General features: G+C 52.4%; 1 pseudogene; it reads left to right on the top strand.

Annotated features, from left to right (window-relative positions):
- The window catches only part of LOC120381639, a 318,539-nt pseudogene that overhangs the window by 93,625 nt on the left and 201,068 nt on the right, over positions 1–23,846 (top strand).

Genomic DNA, 23,846 nt, shown 5'->3' on the forward strand with positions numbered 1-23,846 from the left:
ATCTGGGGGTCATAGTGGATCACAAGCTAAATAGGAGTCAACAGTGTTGCAAAAAAGCAAGTATCATTTTGGGATGTATTAGCAGGAGTATTGTAAGCAAGACACGAGAAGAAATTCTTCCACTCTACTCCGCACTGATTAGGTCTCAACTGGAGTAGTGTGTCCAGTTCTGGGGGCCACATTTCAAGAAAGATGTGGACAAATTAGAGAAAGTCCAGAGAAGAGCAACAAAAATGATTGAAGATCTAGAAAACATGACCTATGAGGGAAGATTGAAAAAAAACTGGAGAAGACTCAGAGGGGACACGATCACAGTTTTCAAGTGGCTGGAGAAAAATTGTTCTTCTTAATCTCTGAGGATAGGACAAGAAGCAATGGGCTTAACTTGCAGCAAAGGTGGTTTAGGATGGAGATTAGGTAAAAACCTCCTGTCAGGGTGGTTAAGCACTTGAATAAATTCCCTAGGAGGTTGTGGAATCTCCTTCATTGGGGATTTTAAAGAGCGGGTTAGACAAAACCTGTCAGGGATTGTCTAGATAATACTGAGTCCTGCCTTGAGGGCAGGGGACTGGCCTAGATGACCTCTCGAGGTCCCTTCCAGTTCTATGATTCTAAGAACCAAAGGCCAGAGAAGAGCAGAATCCAAGGAGTCACTCTGGGGATTCTCCCTGTCATTGTCCCCAAGGCAGCTCTCTCAGGTTTACAAAGTGGTTTTGTGAAAGTTACTGGGGGCCCCCCCTTAATAGCTTACAAGCGGCCAGTAGGGGGAAGCAGAAGCCTCACGTACACAGTAACCTGAACTTTTGAACTCTCTTTTCTCTTCTGCCTCAAAGCAGAGAAATCTTGCTCCAAGCCGGTTTTCACTGACCAGATAACGGTTTCACGGGGTCTGGCAACCACCAATGAAGCGTTAACACGGCTTGGTCTTTGTCTGAATGTGTATAAAGGATCTATAAAACTTGTGTCACGCAGAGTCTTCTGTATCTATTTACAGGGCTCTCCTTTCTTCTGCAGAATAAAGCATCTTTCCTTATCCCTCTCAGGCTGTTATTGGCTCTCAGCGAGACGCACCCGATATTTCGGTAACAGGGACTCTCCTAGCTCGGACATTGGACTCCAGACAGCTGCAGCGAACTGGGAACGGTGCCAACGGGGTGTTTGGCCCCTCTTTCTCTGCTTCACCACGGCCCCTGCGGTTCGTGTTCCGATAAGGTGAGTCCTAATAGGATAAGGAAATGCCATCTGGTTCTGGTTCGCTATCTGGTTCTGGTTCTGTTCTGTTTAACCAGTAACTGTTGTTTTTCTGCTCTGTTCATTTGGGTGTTAGGTGTGGGGGCGGAACTGAACCTCTCATTCATAATTCCTCGGGGTGGAAGCCATTGAGTGCGATGAAGCTCTGAGTTTGAATTGAGATCCTTCTGTCCCGTCCCCTGTAGCGGTCAGTGTAATAGAAGTAGGAAAACCTGGATTAGACCATAATTCCCTCTGCTCTCTGTGTAATTCTCTGTTTGAGTGTCAGAAGACAGATGGGTGGGTCTCTGGATAAACCCTCTAAGGATCACCCCTTTGGATTATATGTTAAGTAAATGGCCTTTACCCGGTGTTCAGAAAGGAATGTCAAAGAGGAACCGTTTATTCTTGTCTTCTGGACTCTGGAGCTGCCCTCTCCACTGTTACTGTCAAGCCGAAGAAGGTAGACCTCTGTTTTTTGTCTTTCAGATAATCAGAGAAAACTGATGCCAGCTGAACAGCATTCAACGTACCATGCATTTACTGGCACAATAGGAATTATGTTTTGTGTTCTATGTCCTGTCTTGCGGTGTTTGTCTCGTGGCCAGAATTGTTGTATTGAATATTTTTATAGGATAGTCTAGTTTAAAATCAAACAGAAGGGTTAAATGCAGATACTTGTTTTATTCAACTTGGAATACAAAGTGTTTGGATAAATCAGGAAAATGTGATATACTAAAGTCTAACACATTTGCTTAAGTAAGAAAAAGAAACTTCATTGGTCAGATTGTTAATTGAAAAAAAATATTAAAATTTGCATACCAACAGTCTTTGGAAGCAAGGACATGAAAAGTTAACCCACTCCCCATATTGTACATGGGCTCCTTCTGGCTACCTCAGATTTCTAGCCAGAGGGCTGGGGATGGTGGGAAGCTATTGGACTAGAGGTTATATTGAGTGAACTCCTCAAAGTGGGTATGCTTGTCCTGGCTTGTTGCTCCAAAGCCCTGTAATAAAGTTACTTCAGTGGAAGGGTATATGTGGCATACATTGCATAATAAAACTAATGTACTGTATATCAGCAATGTTTATGTGTTCATGGTTGGGAAAAGGTGTATGAGTGAAGAGTGGAAGTTTCCTTTGTAGGTTAAAAGAAGCCAGGAAGGGGAGAAGGAAAAAGAACAGAATGAATTAACTGGAAAAAAATAGCTAGAAAGCTCAGGCTAAAGATAAGACACTGGCCCCAGGCAAGGACACTGCTCACAGCTAAGACTTGGCTGACAACCAAGAAGTGGGGGGGGGGCTTGAATGTGCCCAAACACCTATGAGATCTGCAAAACACTGTCAGGCACTAATGAAATGTGTTAGGTTTCTTTTCTCACAGGTAAAGAAGCGCTACTCAAAGACCCTAGCAGCCCTGCCACTCCTTGGAACCAGGAGACTGGATCTATGTAAAGGTCCACCAATGAAAGACTGCTTTGGCTTCATGCTGAAAAGGCCCTTAGTAAGTCCTGCTGACTACCAACACCGCTGTGAAGTGCGAAAGATTGACTGCCTGGACCCATGATTCTCACTGAAAAAAAGACCCCTCCACCTCGGGAGGATTCTCCTACTGATGATTAGCCTATTCCTTTTTCTAGCTCTGCTGTGCCTTCTGGACAGCAGGGAAAAAGGACAAGGTGAAGTGCTAGTAACCTCTCCCTTGTCCACTGACAGATCTACTGTGCCTTTGAATTTTTCTAGAAGAAGCAAAACCATTACAGGGTGATGTGCTGGTAACCTCTCCCCTGTAGGATGCTGAACTACGACTGTTTCGGGAAAGAAGAAGGAACACTCACTCCACTGCCATTGCCAAAGTCCAGGAATTCCTGACTAGAAAGGACATTAAGAACTGATCCTGGTGAAGAAACAAAGAATTATACACCGGCAGGAAGAAATTTGTGGGACCCCTGCTTGGGAATGTGGTATTGATTGGATTTTGGGGTTTATTCTACATGCTGCGCCCTGTGTTCTGGATAAATCCTTCAGCAGGTCTTGCCCTCCCTAATTGGATTTTAAATGATAAGTACCAAAGGCACCTTGTTGCCCTTGCCATCCCCTCCATTACACTATTACCCCTGTAATACACCCCCTCCTATGCTATTAATGTTAATGCCTTTTGAAAGTACCTGAGAATAGTTAAATAATAGATGTGATGTAGCACTACACCAAAGAGAGATGTATTAGGACATCAATGGACTGTGATTAATACAACACTAGGGACTGCCAAATTTACATTGCCCTTATCCAGTTTCCAGATCACCTCTACATACCCAAATTGCTCACAAGAGACTGCCATTAGATTAGCGCAACAGAGGGCCTGGGTTATTTCCTCTGGAAGAAGAGGAACTTGACCGGATCCCTATGGGATGGGGCTAATAGTGCAGCAGCCATTTGGAATGTTTTTTAAGAGCCAAGAACATGATGAGAGATTGAGCCAACTAGAAAGGCCACTAGCCTTATTTCTGGAGCTCAGCTAACCGAAGTACAGGCTGGAGTTGGTGAGTTACATGTCATTTCCATCCTTCGTTCTATGACCCAAAAGTTACTGAGAGAGATGGTATTGAATATCACTGAGGCTGGGAAGGCATTGCAGTGGGATCTAGCATGTTCAGAAATTCAGGATTTCCTGAATGACCAGCTGATGGCCATTCGGAATGATCTTGAGCACCAGGCTTGGCCCACTGCCCTTACAGACACATCAGGAGTACCATCTGATCTGTGGCCATGGAGACACACTTGGACACTTTCTGGGTGGAAGTGTGGACATTCAGTGCTCCTTCCAAGCATATGGATCGGTTGGGGCTCCCATATACCAAATCTTGCCAGGTCCATGGGAGGATGAATGTGGGACTGGATTATTCACCGAGACATCTGGGAAATTAGACCACCTGGGATATCTAACTGATTTATAGTCAGTGCCCCTAGAATAACACCTGACATTTTGGATAGGAATAGGGAGTCAATGGACATTTTGGCTGTAAGAACCCCTACAGCTTCAGTGTATCCATAAACTGAAGCCAGGGGAAGTCGTCACTGTTCATGATAACATTTGCTGGGAGGACAGAGGACAAGGAACTATCCTGACAGGACACCTACTTTTTCAAGCTAATGATAGCTGTGTGTATGTTAAAACCACCACATTGCAAGACATACATTTTAATCTCATTACCACTGCAGGCAATCATATTGTTTACTGGCCTGCAGATAGAATTTTGTAAGTAGCCTTAGGTTCCAGATACTCTTTAATTGGACTAGTTTAGTACCTGAATGGTTTCAAGATTTGCTTTCATCGTTACCAGAGGTTCAAAGAATCTCTGAACTACAAGGGCAAATTCATGTTTCAAAATATATATCAAGTTGAGAAGTATGCCTTTCATACACATTATAGAGTGTCTATTTTATGCACTAAGTATGATGTATTGTGCTTTGTGACCAAAACTGTATAACAATCCCATCATATTATTGCTATGGAAATGTTATTGCTTGTATTGCTATTAGTTATCTTAGGATTATGTTGTTGTAGTTGTAAAGGATGTACTAAAAGTAATGCCTTTCATGTCCATGCTAATTATGCATTGTCATTACATCCTATCAAAACCCTAAGGTTGAAACATCTGATGTAAAATCTGAAATCCATGGCTTAATACAAATAGAGGTTTGAAAATATTTGTTATACTAGAAGTACAAAAGGGAGGAGTGTGAAAGCACAGAAAGAACTGACAGGGATTTGTAGGGGATCTTAATGCATAACTCTGGCTAACTGTAACCCTAATAACGCGAGATTTGTAGAAGGGAGGATTGTGTGAGGTGAGCAGAAAAAAACTGTGTGAGAAGTTGTTTTGACCTTGTGTAGAGAATGTGTAGATAGACTGGCGTCTCTCAGAAGTGGGAAAAACGAGATATCAGGATGACCTATGTATAAACAAAATGCAGCTGTTTTCCACACTGTATCTCTTGATCAAACCCTTAGTTTTGAGGACCCCCTCCCAGATCTTGGGTCATGGTTTACTGGCCTCTTCCGTACCACTGTCAAATGGATTATTTTCTTCCTGTTCTTCCCATGTATTGTTTGGGTAGTAATGCAATGTGCAAAATGTGTGTGTAATACTGTAACCAAAGGCTCTGCAGTCCGTAAGAGAACCCAGTACCTGTCTCTTCAGCTTGATCGTAAATTACGTATCAGGCCTGACAACCTGGGTTGCGTTTGGATTGTCATGCCCGAAGGGGGACTGTGAAAGTTACTGATGGCCCCCCTTAATAGCTTACAAGCGGCCAGTAGGGGGAAGCAGAAGCCTCACGTACACAGGAACCTGAACTTTTGAACTCTCTTTTCTCTTCTGCCTCAAAGCAGAGAAATCTTGCTCCAAGACCGTTTTCACTGACCGGATAACGGTTTCACGGGGTCTGGCAACAACCAATGAAGTGTTAACACGGATTGGTCTTTCTCTGAATGTGTATAAAGGATCTGTAAAACTTGTGTCAGGCAGAGTCTTCTGTATCTATTTACAGGGCTCTCCTTTCTTCTGCAGAATAAAGCAATCTTTCCTTATCCCTGTCAGGCTATTATTGGCTCTCAGCTAGACGCACCCGATATTTCGGTAACAGTTTGATGCTCCAGCCTTTATACAGTCTCTCCTGGCAGTGCCCCCTTTCATCAGCAGGGCCTAGTTTTAGCCTTTGGGAAGCGTGACCCCGGGGGTGCTGAGACTGGGCCTTCTTGCCTCAGCACATCTTGTTTCTTTCTATGGCTCCCCAGTGAGTCCAAATGAGTAGATACTCCTCATACAGACTGTGAACATAAGAAGGGCCCACTGCATCAGACCAATGGTCCCTCTAGCTCAGTGGCCAATGCCAGGTGCCCCAGAGGGAATGAACAGAACAGGTAACCATCAAGTGATCCATCCCCTGTCACCCATTCCCAGCTTCTGGCAAACAGAGGCTAGAGACACCATCCCTGCCCAGCCTGCCTGTGACACTGGCAGATGAGGTGTTAGCTCTTGCAAAAGCCTCTATGTCTTAATTGAACATGGACAAACACACAGTGGAATCAGTCTGACTCACCTGTGTTAGTATTGTTAAAACAGGTATTAGCATTATAAGAACATGTTTAGACTTTACTGAATGCTTTGCTGAGTTGCTGCCTGGGTTAACATCTGACTAGCTGCACTGTGAGCCTCTGTGGCTCTGTAAATCACCAGACAGGAGAGAGACTTTACCTAGGTGAAGTGCTGATTGACAGACGAATGCATTACACCCTGCCTGGCAGGAAAGGTCCATCCACACCAGAGAGACTATTATGGGATGTTAAAGAAGACACAAGGCTGGTGTTGTGCTCTTGACTTCCCATTAGCTGAGTTTCCAGCTCAGAGCACATGGCAGGAAGGGGATGAAAAACCCCATGCAGAAGGAACTGATTATCTGTATGCTGCTTGGACTCTGGGGGGCAAAGTTCTTAGGCATAAGCACGAGATCCCCAGCTGCTTAGCTGGGGTTAGTCCTAAAGAATATGCAGAGCTTGCTTATTAGAGAAGCTTCTATTACATTTGAAATTTAAGACTGTAATTTGTCTGCATCTGGATGATTAGCTGCTGTGACAGGGCAAGGCCAGCTGGCTATAGGAAAGTAGTGAGAAACAGGTATGTTAGCCCCAGGCTAAACAAATCCCTGTTACCATGGTAACCAAATGACAGCTGCTCCAGGTTAATCAAGACACCTGGGGCCAATTAACATCCTTCCAGAAAGCCGTGGAGACAGCTAGGTTGATTGGGACCCCTGAAGCCAATCAGGGGCTGGCTGAAACTAGTTAAAGAGCTCCCAGTTAGGCAGGTGGGTGTGCAGAACAGGAGCTGTGGGAGCGACTGAGCAGTACACACCAGATCAGACACAAGGAAGGAAGCCCTGAGGTAAGGGTGAAGTGGAGCCTGAGGAAGTGGGGGTGCTGTGGGGAAGTAGAACAGGGAATTGTATGTGTCCTGTTTCTAAAAGGTCAGATACCACAGCTGATACTATTAGGGTCCCTGGGCTGGAGCCTAGAATAGAGGGGGGTCCTGGGCTCCCCCTTTGCTGCCCTGATTAATCACTGAGACTGGGAGACAACAGAGACTGTGCAAGGGAGGGTAGCTTTGCCTCCCCTCCCTCGCTGGCTTACGATGAAAATGGCTCAGTGGGCTGTGACCCTTGTCCCTAGAGAGAAGGGCTACGTGGAGGGTCACAGTGAGCCTCTGAGGCTAGCGAAATCCACCAGGAAATGCAGGGCCCATGGAGACAAGGACAGAACTTTGTCACACTGCTTTAACTTTGTAAACAACTCTCATTTCCTTTCAAATAAATCTTAATACAGGTTGTGACAGAACTTGTTGGGAGATCTAAGAGTCATTTGACCTAAGGAAGTGACTGGTCCTTTGGGCCTGGCAGTAACCTGAACGTTGCTGTGACTCGTGGGGTAAGGCAAGGGTTCTCAACCAGCAGTCTGGGGCCCCCTGGGGGGCCGTGAGCAGCTTTCCGGGGGCTGCCAAGCAAGGCCAGCATTAGACTCGCTGAGGCCCAGCGCATGGGGCTGAAGTCTGGGCCCCTGAGCCCCACCACCCAGGGCTGAAGCCGAAGCAATGTAGCTTTGTGGGGGTCTGGGGACCCAGGAAGTTGCCCTGTTTGCTACCCCCTAACACCAGTCCTGGCTGTGATGTTATTAATATAACCTGTGACTGTCTGGTTCATTGGTGCAACCACTTATATATTTGCAGTAAATGTTGTACAAAAGTTGTCGTGTAAGGTGCCTATGAAAAGGTTATAATTTGCTGCTGATGATGATACTACCTGTGTGGGTGTATCATTTTTGCAGTTAAAGTTATGAATATTGGCTACGTTCTTGTACATCGATGTATTTTGATTCTGAAGTAGCCTTAGTAAAGCATTAGGTCAGCTTCTTCAGAAAGGAATTGGCAAATCAAGTGCCCAATCAAGAAACACTTAAAGGACCTTGGGGAAACTCCAATCCACATACCCTGGTGGGCTGGGCCAGTTTCTTTACTTGCCACGTCCACGGGTCGGCCGATTGCAGCTCCCACTGGCCGCGGTCTGCCGTCGCAGGCCAATGGGGGATGCAGAAAGCGGCGCAGGCTGAAGGATGTGCTGCCTGCCACATCCCGCTGCCTCCATTGGTCTGGAGCGACAAACTGTGGCTAGTGGGAGCCGCGATTGGGCAAACCTGCCAACATCGCAGGTAAACAAACCGGCCCGGCCTGCTAGGGTGCTTACCCTGGTGAGCCGTGTGCCAAAGGTTGCTGATCCCTGAGCTAAAGTATTTGAGACAAGTCAGTTGAAAATATAGTGGTGCAAGAACAAAGTAACATCGCTTCCCATTGTTACACAGCTTCCAGCTGCTGGAGGCTGCAATCCCCTGTCGTTAACGTGGTTATTGGGCTGAAATCTCCCCACGGCCAGTCAGAGACAGACACGTACCTGTGTCGCTCCCCAGCTCCCGTTGCAGCGTCTCTAGGGGAAGGAGAAGATGGGAGAGGTGAGAATTCAGGCCCTCACATTAATGGAGAAATCCCCATTGCTTATTAATGGAACTGCTGTTAACGACGAGATGGTGACAGAGATCAGAGGCCAATAACGCAGCCGCTGCAGACAGAGCCAGCCCCACGGGGCTGCTCCATGGGGAAGGGCAACTCGCTGAGCTGGGCTGTGAGATGGAGCCCAGGATCAGTGACATCACTAGAGTCCCCGACTCCTCCCCAGGGTCAGGGTCGCTCTAACCAGAGGAGACGCCACCCCCAGACTCCAACTCACCTTTGAATCCCAGCAGCACCTCCTGCAGCAGGGCACTTTGCAGAGAGAAATCGCTGAGTCTCTTCTCCAGCTCCGCAAACGACGGCTCTGGCTTCCGAAACGTCCCATCCTCCCTGCTGGGGAAAGGAGGGGTGAGAAATAGGCCTGAGCCCCAGACCCTGAGCCCAGCAACCCCCAAACCTGGATTCACGAAACCTGGATCTGAGCTTTGTAGCCTGAGATAGTCGATGTCAGGGTGAGTCACCCCAGCCCTGTGCTCCCCAGAGAGACGGGAAGTGGGGAGACACTAGAGCAAGGAACAGAGACATTGTTCAGGGGCTTTCTCAGGGACGCTCTGGTTCTGTGGGGGGCAGAGCCACCCCCTACGCTGGTTTACTGCAGGAATAAGGGGCACCAGCATGGGGATTATGTGGAAAGGGAGGAAACACAGACCAAAGAGTGGGCAGGTCCTACATGCTGACAGTGGCCACAGAGCCCAGGGCTCCAGCAGGGAATGAACGTGGGCCCTTTAATGCCAAAACCCCCGAACCCTTCAGCTGAAGCAGTAACCCTGGGACGTCCAGCTCATTTGGCAGAGAGGGCCACACTGCCCTGTCCGTTACGGCCAGTGCATCAGGTTAGGACTCTGTGCCCTGCTCCATTCACAGCAGAACACCCACTGCTCTCCATGGGACACCCACATACGAAGAACAAGGGGGGAATCTGCCCTTTGTATGGGAAATAAAGTTTTAGTTGTTAGTATTTTGCCAAGTCTTTGTCTGTCACACTCAGGAGGAAAACAGCCCCTTCCCAGACAACCTGTAGGGCCCCTGCTGGTTCTTCCCTGCCTTTCCCACCCTCCCTTCTCCATTTCTCTCTCGCTTCCTTGTCCTTGTGTCTCTCCTCTGTTCTTCCCTCCCTACAGCAACCCCCTATTCCCACCCCACAAAGGCTTCACTCCCGCCCTCTCCCCATTCCATCTGCTCGAGTGATCAGCCAGGAAACACTCCTGCCATTTCAGTTGACACCCCGATGACATTAACAGGGGACAGGAGAGTTCACGCTCTCAGAGCTACGGCTTCAGGCTGCTGGCAGCCCCAGCAAGGCAACACTGTCTCCGTTTACACTGGGGAGGTGCTGAGGGCCGGCAACTCACTTTAACATATGTGAAAGCTGAGATTCTGCGCCCTCTGAGTACGTGACGCAGACACGTCAGTCCAGGAGACAGGCCTGGTCTGTCCCATCGGCCCTGGGTCTAGCAGCCCTGCTGTGACCTCATGAGCGACCAGACAGTAACCAGCTCTTCTCCTACCTGAGTCAGCCACTAGTGGAGACAGAATCACACGCTCCCAGGGCAGGGGGCAGCTTCCTATTCAGTGCAGTTATAAAACCTAACAGTCCATGAGGGGGAGAGAAATGGAGCCCAGGACTTACCTGCCCCCAGTGCTGCCAGCACCCTAAAAAGGAGAGAAAGAGGAGGCCGTCAGGGGGAGTGTCCCTGGGCAGGGAGGCCTCCTGCTCTGCAGGGGTCACCATTGAGGCCTCGGGCAGTAGGGGAATTTCAGGTTTACATTCCCAGAGCTGCTGCCCCCCTACCAGGGACTTTTCCCTGCGCAGCCCCAGCAATCCCTGCGGGCAGGTCCCACTGTGGAAATCTTCTCCCCGGGCACTTTACAGGCAGAAGATATTTCTCTGCATTGAGAATCAAATTCCCCCCAGTGCTGAGAGACCCAGAAGGCCCCTGGCCCCACTAAACCCATTAACCTGCAGTGACAGGGGCCTTGGGCCTGGCTCGGGACCTCAGCATGGTGGGGGAGGGGATTTCACCCTCCAAGTGCAAATGCAGAGAGACATTTCCAGGAGAGAAGGTCTTGGGGCTGCAGCATCCAGGACTCCCAGGGCCCATCCCTGGCACCGCTGCCAGACTCACTGGGTGACCTTGGGCAGGGCTCTGCCCCTCCCTCTGCCTCACTTTCCCCATTTGTCCCATAGGGATAATGCCCCTGACCCCACTCTGTAAAGGGCTTTGGGGTCTAGGGCTCAGAAGCGCCTAGAGAAACGCTGCGTATGATCATTGCAATGACAGCCTGACCTGCAGGGGTTGGCTCAGCGGCTGCTGCCCCTTCTCTCCTCCCCTCTCGCTGAGCAGGGAAATCTGCCAGGACAGGCTGCAGACGCCCTCATCCCTTCTCTGGACAATGGCTCTCTCTAGCTCCTCCAGGCGGGACAGCAGCCGCTGCTCCTGCTCCTCCAGAAACCCTCGCAGCTCCTGCCACTCCCAGACGAGCTTCTGTCTCTCGGCTGCCGTCTGTTTCTGCAACAGGGAGAGGGCGGCTCAGTAACAGGGGAACACAGAACATAAGAACAGCCAGACTGGGTCAGACCAAAGGCCCATCTAGCCCGGTATCCTGTCTTCTGACAGTGGCCAATGCCAGGTGCCCCAGAGGGAATGAACAGAACAGGGAATCATCAAGTGACCCATCCCCTGTCGCCCATTCCCAGCTTCTGGCAAACAGAGGCTAGAGACACCATCCCGCTCAGCCTGGCTAATAGCCCCTAAGGGACCTGTCCTCCATGCACTTCTCTAGTTCTTTTTAGAGCCCTGTTAGTGTCTTGGTTTTCACAACATCCCCTGGCAAGGGGTTCCACAGGTTGACTGTCCGTTGTGTGAAGAAATACTTCCTTTTGTTTGTTTTAAACCTGCTGGCTATTCATTTCACTGGATGACCCCTAGTTCTTGTGTTATGAGGAGGAAATAACACTTCCTTATTTACTTTCGCCACACAAGTCATGATTTTATAGACCTCTACCATATTCCCCCTTAGTCGTCTCTTCTCCAAGGTGAACAGTCTCAGGCTTTGTCTACACTGGCACTTCTCTCCTGCCAACAAAGAGCAGCTACACTGCGTGCCTGGCAGCAGAACGGCTGTAGCGGCACAGTCATGTGGCTAAAAGCTGCGGAGTGCAGCCATAGCCTCAGTCTTATTAATCTCACCTCACACGGAAGCTGTTCCATATCCTTTATCATTTTTGCTGACCTTCTCTGAACCTTTTCCTTTTCCAATGTATCTTTTTTGAGATGGGGCGACCAGATCTGCACACAGTATTCAAGATGTGGACATACCATGGATTTATATAGAGGCAATAGGATATTTTCTGTTTTATTGTCTAACCCTTTCCTAATGATTCCCCACATTCTGTTTGCTTTTTTGACTGCTGCTGCAGATTGAGTGGATGTTTCCAGAGAACTATCCACAGTGACTCCAAAATCTCTTCCTTGAGTGGTAACAGCTAATTTAGACCTCATCACTTTATGTGCATTTGATATTATCTTTTCCAATGTGCACTATTTTGCATTTATCAACATTGAAGTTCATCTGCTCCATAACAGGAGAAAATCATAAATGCACCTGGGAGCGGGTGGCAGAGTTATTTACCAGAACACAAGATCTCTAGTGGTGGGGGATGGGAAGTTCATTTATCCCGGGAAGGGAGGAGGGATCAGGGCCGGGGTGAGCTGTACATCACCAACAGGAGGGACACTTCTCCCCAAAACCTCATCAACGTGCACTGAGCCAAATCCTCCATCTCTGCAGCCCACATTTCATCTCCTTCCTCCCCATCCCCCCAGGAGCTAGAAAGGATCCCTGGTCACTGTGACATCCAGACAGCCCGTGGGCAGGGGCTCTGGGCTAACACAGACTGACCCTCTCCTGCCCAGAAGCCTCCTGCGTCCTAAGGGCATCACGTTACCCCCGTGTCTGACCCTGCAGACTCCCTAGGCTCCAGCGGGGATGGGTCCCGGGCTGAGGCTGGCAGGGTGGGCCCTGCATTCACCAGGTCATTCTTATGCCAGGCAAACCTAAGTGGCGGGGGGCTCTGGGCACCTACCAGCAGCTCCTCACTCTGCCGCTCCTCCTCGGCTTTGGCTGCTTCTCTCTCTTTTCCCAGAGGGGCCAGATGCTTTTGTGGTGCCTCCTGGAAGAAGCAGAGGAAGGAGGGTTAGAAACTGCTGCAAACCTCCCAGCTGTCAGATTTCAGGGCCCGTCCTGCCCTGCAGATGCCTGTGCAAGGTCCCTGGGACTCAGACTGAGAGGAGCTGGTGAAACAGGGAGCAGCTTTTCCAGAGGAAACGCAGGGCCCCAGGCTGCAGTGCCAGGGGTGCAGCCCAACCCCCAGCTCCCCGGGGCCTCACCCACATCCCAAGCAGCCAACTTCAGACAGTCCCCCACTTTCCCCAGCGCCAGTCCCCAAAGCCCCCGCAGGGCCAGATCTGAACATGAGATTTCTAGCTTGTGTATGGAAACTTGGTGGACTGCTTCTATCATCAGTCAGGGTGAGAAATTGCTAATTCAAATTCTATCCAGATAGTATGTTAGGCTTAGTTTGAGTTTCTGGTTATTTGCTAAGTAATCTGCTTTGATCTGTGTGCTAACACTTATTGCTGGGAAATTGGCTGTTGTCGTCTATCTGTCCTTGAGTGGCTTAGGTAAAGCACTCAGGTAGCTTAGTTGGCTGCATGGCGCCACCTGCTGTCGTGTTGGGTGATAACAGGCCCTGGAGAGGCTGGCTGAATCTCCAGCAAAGCAGTGTGAGAAGGGCCAGCCCAGCTTGAGGGTTAGAGGGCACAGTGGTTCCCAGAAGCCCCCCAGACTGCATCCCGGGGTGACAACCCATCACACCCTAGAGTACACAAGTCTCAGCAGGTTTGTCACATCCTGTCCCCTCCCATTCCACACCCTAGATAGTTCCTGCCTCCCACTACTTCTAGCAGATCCTACCCTCCTATACATTTACTGCTCCTCTCCCTCCAAGCAGAACCCATCCCTGCGAATCCCTTACCCGAGCCAGCTCCATTGCAGCCATTTCCTTCCCCCTGGGAGGAGGGGATGATTTGGGGCCAAACATGAACGTTATTCTGTAGCCTGCCAGGGCGAGAAGGGCAATGTGAGAGAATTCAGACAGGGTTTCTGTCCTTTCCACATGTCGATTCCCCCCAGCATTTTTCCCTGCTAATGGACATTCCCGGTTCTGCCACACTGTGAAGCACAGAGTGACCTTATTCCAGTACAGGCCTAGCTCCCTCCCACCAGGCTGTAACCCTCTGACACATGGTGAAACCCTCCCAGTAGCTCTGTTACACTTATAAAGTTTGTGGACGATACCAAGCTGGGAGGGGTTGCAAGTGCTTTGGAGGATAGAATTAAAATTCAAAATTATCTGGACAAACTGGAGAAATGGTCTGAAGTAAACAGGATGAAATTCAATAAGGACAAATCCAAAGTACTCCACTTAGGAAGGAACAATCAGTTGCACACATACAAGACAGGAAATAACTGCCCAGGAAGGAGCACTGCAGAAACGGATCTGGGAGCCACAGTGGATCACAAGCTAAATATGAGTCAACAGTGTTACACTGTTGCAAAAAAAGCAAGTATAATTCTGATCTGTATTAGCAGCAGTATTGTAAGCAAGACACGAGAAGTAATTCTTCCGCTCTACTCCACACTGATTAGGTCTCAACTGGAGTATTGTGTCCAGTTCTGGGGGCCACATTTCAGGAAAGATGTGGACAAATTGGAGAAAGTCCAGAGAAGAGCAACAAAAATGATTAAAGGTCTAGAGAACATGACCTATGAGGGAAGACTGAAAAAACTGCGTTTGTTTAGTCTGGAGAAGATATGATCAGCTTTCAAGTACATAAAAGGTCATTTCAAGGAGGAGGGAGAAACATTGTTCTTCTTAACCTCTGGACAGGACAAAAAGCAATAAGCTTAAATTGCAGCAAGGAAGGTTTAGGTTGAACGTTAGGAAAAACTCCCTAACTGGCAGAGTGGTTAAGCACTGGAATGTGGAATCTCCATCGTTGGGGATTTTTAAGAGCAGGCTGGACAAACACCTCTCAGGGATGGTCTAGATCAGGGGTGGCCAACATGTGGCTCTTTAGAATTTAATATGCGGCTCCTTGTATAGGCACCAACTCCGGGGTTGGAGCTACAGGCACCAACCTTCCAACGTGCTGGGTGTGCTCACTACTCAGCTACAGGCCCTGCCCCCAGTCCACCCCTTCCCACCCCCTTTCCTGAGCCTGCAGTGCCCTCTCTCCATTCCCCCCCCGCCCAGTGTCTTGCATAGAGTGAACAGCTGATCGGGAGGTGCGGGGAGGGAGGGGGAGGTTCTGATTATTATGGCTTCCCATGGGTGGGAGCTGATGGGGGGGCTGCTGACGTATTACTGTGATTCTTTGGCAATGTACATTGGTAAACTCTGGCTCCTTCTCAGGCTCAGGTTGGCCACTCCTGGTCTAGATAATACTTCGTCCTGCCTTGAGGGCAGGGGACTGGACTAGCTACCTCTCGAGGTCCCTTCAAGTTCTGTGATTCTATGAACCAAAGGCCAGAGACGAGCAGAATCAAAGGAGTCACTCTGGGGATTCTCCCTGTCACTGTCCCCAAGGCAGCTCTCTCAGGTTAACTAAGTTGTTTGATGCTCCAGCCTTTATCCAGTCTCTCCTGGCAGTGCCCCTTTCATGGGCTGGGCCTAGTTTTAGCCTTTGGGAAGTGTGACTCCGGGGGCTCTGAGACTGGGCCTTCTTGCCGCAGCACATCTTGTTCCTTTCTGTGGCTCCCCAGTGAGTCCCAATGAGTAGATACTCCTCATACAGACTGTGAACATGAGAATGTGTTTAGTGTTTAGACTTCATTGAATGCTTGTGAGTTGCTGCCTGGGTTAACATCTGACTAGCTGCATTGTGAGCCTCTGTGGCTCTGTAAATCACCACACAGGAGAGAGACTTTACCTAGGTGAATTGCTGATTGACAGCCGAATGCATTACACCCTGCCTGGCAGGAAAGGTCCATCCAAACCAGAGAGACTATTATGGGACATTAACGAAGACACAAAACTGTTGTTGTGCTCTTGACTTCCCATTAGCTGAGTTTCCAGGACAGAGCACATGGCAGGAAGGGGATGAAAACCCCCACACAGAAGGAACTGATTATCTGTATGCTGCTTGGACTCTGGGGGGCAAAGTTTCTAGGCAGAAGCAAGAGATCCCCAGCTGCCTAGCCGGGGTTAGTCCTAAAGAATATGCAGAGCTTGCTTATTATAGAAGCTTCTATTACCTTTGAAATTTAAGACTGCAACTCGTCTGCATCTACAGGATTACCTGCTTTAACTTCGTAAACAACTCTCCTTTCCTTTTAAATAAGTCTTAATACAGGTTATGACAGGACTGGCTACAAGTGTTGTCTTTGTTGGAAGATCTAAGATTCAGTTGACCTAAGGAAGTGACTGGTCCTTTGGGACTGGCAGTAACCTGAACATTGCTGTGATTCGTGGGGTAAGGCAGGGGTTCTCAACCAGGGGTCTGGGGCCCCCTGGGGGGCCGTGAGCAGCTTTCAGGGGGCTGCCAAGCAAGGCCGGCATTAGACTCGCTCAGGCCCAGGGCAGAAAGCTGAAGTCCCAGCGCATGGGGCTGAAGTCCAGGGCCCTGAGCCCCACCACCAGGGCTGAAGCCAAAGCCTAAGCAATGTAGCTTTGTGGGGGCCCCTGTGGGATGGGGCCGCAGGCAGTTGCCCTGCTTGCTGCCCCCTAACACCAGCCCTGGCTTTTATATGCAGAAAACCAGTTATTGTGGCCCACATGGGCAGTGGAGTTTTTATAGCGGGGCAGGACTCAGAAAGAAAAAGGCTGAGAACCCCTGGAGTAAGAGACCATCTGTCACAAAGATTGGCTCACCTGCATGGTGAGATATATGGGATCACCCAAGAGGACTGTCTGTGATCCATGTTAATGCTGTTACAGAGCCTGAAGCGTTTACACTGGATACTTGGTTGGTGAAATCTCCATACAGACCTCACACCCAATTTGGGGTTTGTTCCCTGCTTCTTACCAGTCTGCCTGAGGCTGGTGCTCGTGCTCTCGAGTCACTGAAGACAGCGTTACAGAGAGAGGGGCTGTGACTTCCCCATGGTCACTGAACAGGTCTGTGACAGAGCCAGGAACAGACCCTGTTAACTCCAGAGCCCCATCACCTGCAGCTTGGAAAGGTCCATCGAGCACACTGTATTAGGCTGCAGGAAGAGGTGTGCAGGGACTGCAGCTGAGCTGCCCTGCCAAGACAGCCTGTGCATCCATGGACAAACCACCTCGCTGGGGGGTGTCCCCTAGGTCAGGAGAAGTCAGTGTCCAGCCCTGTGGGGCTGTGCTCCTGGCTCATACCTCCAGCACTCACTGCTGCCCCTCCCTTACCAGCTGCACTGGTCAGCCAGCCCCAGGCCTCTGTGAGGTCACTTCCCGCACCCCACCACTTCAAACCTTCAAACTGGGACATGGTGCACCAGTACCAATCAGAGTGCACTAGTGTAAACTCTGTCTACACTAAGGGTTTGCACAAGTGCCTAAAACATCAGTGTGGCAGAGACCTTCAGAAACAGCAGTACGGTGGCACTAGAACCTATTTCTAGCTCGGTCACGGACAGCCTGGGTGATCTTGGACATGTCAATGTTTCTCCTCCCAACTTTAGTCTCTTTACCCAGCTGCCACTCACTGGGGTCTCCTCTCTCTCCAGAGCTGCTCACCACTACAATCTGTGTGGGTGTCCCCAGAGCTAAGGCAGTTCAGCTCGGGAATAGTCTTACAAGGGGGCTGGGAGTCTCTGTCCCTGGAAGTTTTTAATAACAGGTAGGACAAAGCTCTGTCACAGATAATCTACATATACTTGGTCCTGCCTCGGCAGAGAGAGCTGGACTTGATGACATCTTGAGGTCCTGTCCAGCACTACATTTCTAGGATGCCATGAAATATATACGTATAAAACACAACATCCAGAGTAAAACCCACCACAACATAATGTCAGGAAACTCAGAAGAAAAAAAAAGAAAAAACAAACAACAAAAGCCACAGCATAAAATGACAATACAGAGGAAAAGAAAAACACGATGCAAACTAACACACCCTAGGACAATATTACACAACGAAAAAAAAAACTAGCACAGCACAGGCACCAAACATGCTGAGGCAAAACAATGAACCATAAAACTGCTGCACAACATGGTGCCATCACAGTTCCAAATGGCACCATGGAAAACAGCTCAGCGTAGAACAGGACACAGCACAAAAGAGAATTATTTCAGTGTAGGCCCGGAAGGGATCTTGAGAGGGCGTCTACTCCAGCCCCCTGTGCTGAGGCAGGACCAAGTATCCTAGACATTCCCAGACTGGTGTATCTCTAACCTGGTCTTAAAACCTCCAATGAAGGAAATTCCAGCCTCCCTTGGAAGCCAATGCAAGGCAAACACTGACCAAAACAACGCTGTACACACACACGCTGGGCTTGGGGTTAAGGGGAGAGACAAGAATTCAAACAATCTGGGTTCAGTTCCCAGTTTTGCCCCAAATTCTCTGTGCAAACTTGTTCGACACCGGCGGCTGGCCCGTGCCCACTGACTTGGGCTCACACGGCTCAGGCTGTGGGGCTGTTTAATTGTGGTGTCCATGTTCCGGCGGAGGCTGCAGCCCAAGGTCTGGCACCCTCCCACCTCGCAGGGTCCTACAGCCTGGCCCCAGCCCGAGCCCAGACATCTACACTGCAATTAAACAGCCCCTTCGCCTGAGCCCTGTGAGCCTGAGTCACCTGGCATGGGCCAGCTGGGGGTTTTAATGGCAGGGTAGAGATACCCTTGGTGTCTGTGCAGCACCTGTCACAATGGGGACCCTGATCTTGGTCAGTGTCTGTGCAGAGCCCTGCACAACAGGAAGCCTGATCTCAGTTGGAGACTCTGCAACTCCCGGCATTACAGGATCCCTGATTTTATTTAGGGCCCTTGCAGCACCTGGCAAACTGTGGGGCCAGGATCCCTGTCAGGGTCTGTGCAGTGCCCGGTACAGTGGTGGGGCATGATCTGGGTCGGGGTCAGTGCAGGGCCAGACCCAACGGGGACACGGATCTCAGTCGAGGTCTCTGAAGTGCCCAGCACAATGGACGCAGTGGTTTGGGTCGCAGTCGTTCGCTGCCTGCAACAAGGGGGGCCGTGATCTCGGTCCAGGTCTCAGTTTCACCTGGCACAACAGTGGGGTCTGATCTCACCTCAGGTCTCTTCAGTGCCTGGCAAAACAGGGCCCAGATCTCAGTTGGGGTCTCTGCAGCAGCTGGCAGAACAGGGCCACGCTCAGTACGAGAAGAGCCCTGATCTCAGTCAGACACCTGGAGAGAAAAGCAGGAAGATTTTTCGAGCATTTGATATCAGTATTTCAGAACTGAGGAGAAAATGGGGCACAAACTAAATATTTGCCAATATAAGAGAGAAGCACCAACCTCTGGGAGAGTTTGTGTCACCATTTAACAGTTCAAGAGAAAAGATGGGAAATTTGAGGGGATTATACAAGGTTATTGAATCAACAACAGAATGGGATGGATTCTTCTTGCCCCACACTCACATGGCCGGCAGGGAGCCCTGGGTGATGTCTTTTCACAGAGGACAGGAGTGGGGCTGGAGTCACAAAGTCACTATCAGTGGGGAGGGGCTGGCAGTGGGGTCTGGGAATGTGACTAGCAAGTGGTGGGGTGGGGGGGCTGCTGGATTGGGCAGGGTGGGGGAGGGGAAGTAGCTGGACTGGGAAACCTGGGGCTGGGCCGTCTCCATGGGGGACACTTGCTCCTCCCTCCCCTTCCTGGCCCTTCCCAGGCCCCGTTGCCAGCAGAGAGTGGCCCCCCCAGCCCAGCCCAGAGGTGTCCCTGTCTCAGGGCCCCCAGCCTCTGCCCATTCACCTCTGCCCAGCTCAGGAATCCTCGGGGAACCATTTCCCACCCGCACAAGGACAAATCCCTGCAGGTGGAAATGGGGAAACCCTCAAACCTGAGATCTGAACTGGCCATTGGCGAAGGAGAGAGAAAATGGGGCACAATCGGGGGGGGGGGACAGGGAACTTCTCAGGGGCTGGGGGAGGGGGGTCACCCTGGGCGCTGCTCGTGGCTCTCTGGGGAGAAAGGGGGCAGGACGGGGAGGAGGGGGTCCCCATGGGAGGGGGCAGCGGTAAATCTGAGGATCTCAGCCCCCTTTCTCTCCCCGCTCCTCGGGGGTCACCTGCCCCCCCCCCGGCCATGTCCGGGCTGCACCGACATTTCCTGCCCGCCCGCCCCCAGCCCGGTCTCACCAACGGCACCAACCCTTCTCCGGCCGGGAGAGGCTCCAATGGCCCCGCGCGAGCCAGGCAGAGCCGCAGGGGCCCGCGCCCGTTTGCAGCTCGGATTGGTCTCTCCGCCCAACGTCACTTCCGGTCCAGGGCGAGTCAGGAACTACATCTCCCAGACTGCACCGGGGCCGCTTCCGCTCTCTCCAGCCCAGGTAAGGGAGGTCCCCAGGGCCAGCCAGACTCTCCCCCCAGCGCTCATCCTTTCCCCAGCCCCGCCCCTCTCCCAGCCGGTGCCTCTCAGACCCGCCCCCCCGCCTTTTCCCGGGGAGTGGCAGAGCTGGGAGGGGCTTGTGACCCCCACGTAATAACCGGCCCCCCCAGCCCCATTCCCAGCCCCGATCCCGCCCCTGGCAGGAAGCATGGGTGGCAAGTTTGTAAAAATTTTGGTGGTGCCCAGAACCCGCCCCCCAACTCCGCCCCCCCAAACTCCGCCCCCACCTGCCTAAGGCTCTGGGAGGGGGCTCGGCGGGGGAGGTCTGGGGTGCAGATCCTGGGCTGGGGATTAGGGTGCAGGAGGGGTGCAGGCTTTGGGATGGAGTTTGGGTGCTGGGTGCTGGCTCGGGGCTGGGGCTGGGGGTGGGTGTGCTGGAGGCGGTGAAGGGTGCAGGCTTTGGGACAGAGTTTGGGGATGGGAAGGGGTATGTGGGAAGGGGAGGGGGTGCACCTTCTGGGGAGGGAGTTTGGGGATAGGAGGGAGTGCAGGGTGAGGGCTGTAGGGCTGAGGATGAGGGGTTCATGATGCAGGAGGGGGCTAGGGCAGAGGGTTGGGCTGTGGGGTGAGGGCTGTGGATGAGGGGTTCATGATGCAGGGGGGCTCAGGGCTAGGGCAGAGGTTTGGGGTGTGGGGTGAGGGCTGTGGGGCTGAGGATGAGGAGTTCATGATGTGGGGGGGGGCTCAGGGCTGGGGCTGAGGATTAGGGTGTGAGGGGATGAGGGTTCTGGCTGGGGATGAGGGGTTCATGCTGTAGGGGGAGGCTCGGGACTGGGGCAGAGGATTAGGGTGCAGAGGGATGAAGGTTGGGGCTGAGGATGAAGGGTTCATGCTGCGGGGGCCCTCAGGGCTGGGGCTGAGGATTAGGGTGCAGGGTGATGAGGGGATCATGATGTGGGCGCTCAGGGCTGGGGCTGAGGATTAGGGTGCAGGGGTTCATGCTGTGTGGGGCTCAGGGCTGGGGCAGAGGATTAAGGTGCGAGGGGATGAGGGTTCTGGCTGGGGCTAGGGGATGAAGGGTTCATGATGCGGGGGCTCAGGGCTGGTGTTGAGGATTAGGTGCGGAGGGATGAGGGCTCCGGCTGGGGCTGAGGATTAGGTGCGGGGGATGAGGGTTTGGGGCATTGGAGGCTCAGGGTGGGCAGCCTGCCTTGCCACGAGTGACGGGCAGGCACTAGGACCCTGCGGCAGCAGACAGCAGTGGTGCCGGGAGCCCCGCCGCAGCGCAGCACAGAGCAGGCAGGGGAGAGGCCGGCGGGGAAGCGACGCAGCGGCCGGGTGGGGGGACACGCGGGGGAGGGGTGGCAAGCGGGGACTGAGACCTGCTCCAGGCAGGCCGCGGCGGCGCGCGGGAGACCTGCGGGGCTGAGACCTGCTCCAGGCAGTCGCGCGGCGGCGCGGGAGACCTGCGGGGCTGAGACCTGCTCCAGGCAGGGTCGCGGCGGCGGGGGAGGCCTGCGGGGCCGGGGCCCGATCCAGGCAGGGCCGGGAGAGACACAGCTCCAAATATTGCTGGAGCAGGGCCCCGGCCCTGAATATTGTTGGAGCCTGGGCACCGCACAGATATAACCTGCCGCCTATGGGCAGGAGCGTGTCTACCCCACGCGTGTCCCCGCCCCCGCGCTGCCCGGCGGGCTGCAGGGCTGGAGCAGCCCCCGCGCCGCGCTCCCGGCCCTGGCCATGGCCCCGCTGCCGCACAGAGGGGTGGGGGCCGGTGGGGGGGGCAGGAAGGGGCGGCTCCTCCATGAGCCTGGCCCCGCCCCCGGGCCCAACGCAGGGTGGGTGGGACACGCGGGGAAGCCGGTGGAGCAGCAGCAGCTCCCCCAGCCCGTGCAGTGCCCGGCTCAGCAGAGCGTGTCAGCTGGATTCCAGCCGCTGCAGCCCGGGGAGGAGGAGGAGTTGCAGGGCACAGGGAGGGGCTGGAGCTGCTGGAAGCGGGGGAGGCGCCGGGAGGGAGAACAAAGAACCGGGACCATCAGCCCCGGCAGCTCCGAGAGACCAGACGCTGCTGCCTCCACCGGGAGTTGAGCAGCTGCTGCGTCCCCAGCGGGGTCTGTGCGGGGGGGCCGGCATTAACCCCTCCGGGCCCGGCCGGGGGGGGGGCTTCTCTGGCTGCAGTGGAGCCAGCTCAGGTAGGGGTTATTGGGGGGTTGCTGGTGGGTTCCCGCTGGAGGGGGAGGGGCAGGAAATACTGAAGAGGTGGCAACTTCTGGGGAGTTAGGGCTGGAGGGGGGCAGGGAATACCCTGGGTGAGGAAAGGGAAGGGGACAAAGTGTGACAAACCTGCTGGGACTTGTTTAACGTGGGCCTAGATCCTCAGAACAAACACTTGGGTGTTGGGGGAGAAAATTCCCTAATTTGTGAAACAGGAAACAGAGACACCAACCCCCTGGGCAGGGCTGGAAAACTGACCAGACTTCCAGTGCTGACACCTCAGCCTGCTAGCCAGGGGCTGGTGTGACATGGAAAGGGGGCACCCAGCAGGGAGGTGTAGGGAAGATGTCCTGGCCCCTCACATCCAGCTGCTGGCAGTGGGGAGGGTGTTGGGTTCCCCACCGTGGGGCTGTATCAGCCTCTGGCTAGTAGGGGTGTGATGGGTCTGCAGGCAGAGACAAGGGGTCCCTCTTTGTTCTCTCACCGTGATGCCCCCTGGCTGCTCTCAGAAGTGGGGGGATAGGAGCCTGCAGACTGTTTCTCTGTCAGAGCTTCCATTCAATTGGTTCCTTTCCCCCACGAATAGTGGGGCTGTGAGTGGGGCAGCAGGTCCTGAGTGTTGGACTCTTTCTCTTTCAGGGGCCGGTGACCTTCGAGGAGGTGGCTGTGTATTTCACCAGGGAAGAGTGGGCTCTGCTGGACCCCACTCAGAGAGCCCTCTACTGGGATGTCATGCAGGAGAACTGTGAGAATGTGACCTCACTGGGTAAGGGTTACTCTCCCCTCTGTTCTTGGAAGGGGAAAAGAAGAGAGATGGTTCATGCCAGCACCACAATGCCACCTCTACTCTGTCCTGTTGCAGCATCACCCCGATATGCCAGTGACACACACACACTGCCACAGAGCCCCCCCTGCTGCAGAACACTTTGGGAACAGAGCACAGGAGCCGTATTGCAGTGTCAAATAGCTCCTGTTTCCTCAAGTAAAACTGAGGGTTCGGTGCGGCATGATCAGCAGACGCTTCCTACCCCTGACCTCTCAAACCCTGAGCCTTCTCCACCCAGACCACAATAATGCTTGGGGTGTAACGAGCTGCTGGAGTCAGAGCTGCTGGCCCAGGGTTACTTATCACACAGACAGTCCGTGCGTCCTTGACTGCTGGCTGGGGGTATCCAGAGAAGGAAGCTCAGTGGCGGATTTAGCGTTAGTGGGGCCCTGTGCTCAGCTTCATTTTAGGGGTCC

Source organism: Mauremys reevesii, linkage group 14 (assembly GCF_016161935.1).
Source record: "Mauremys reevesii isolate NIE-2019 linkage group 14, ASM1616193v1, whole genome shotgun sequence".
In the NCBI taxonomy this organism is placed as follows: Eukaryota; Metazoa; Chordata; order Testudines; family Geoemydidae; genus Mauremys; species Mauremys reevesii.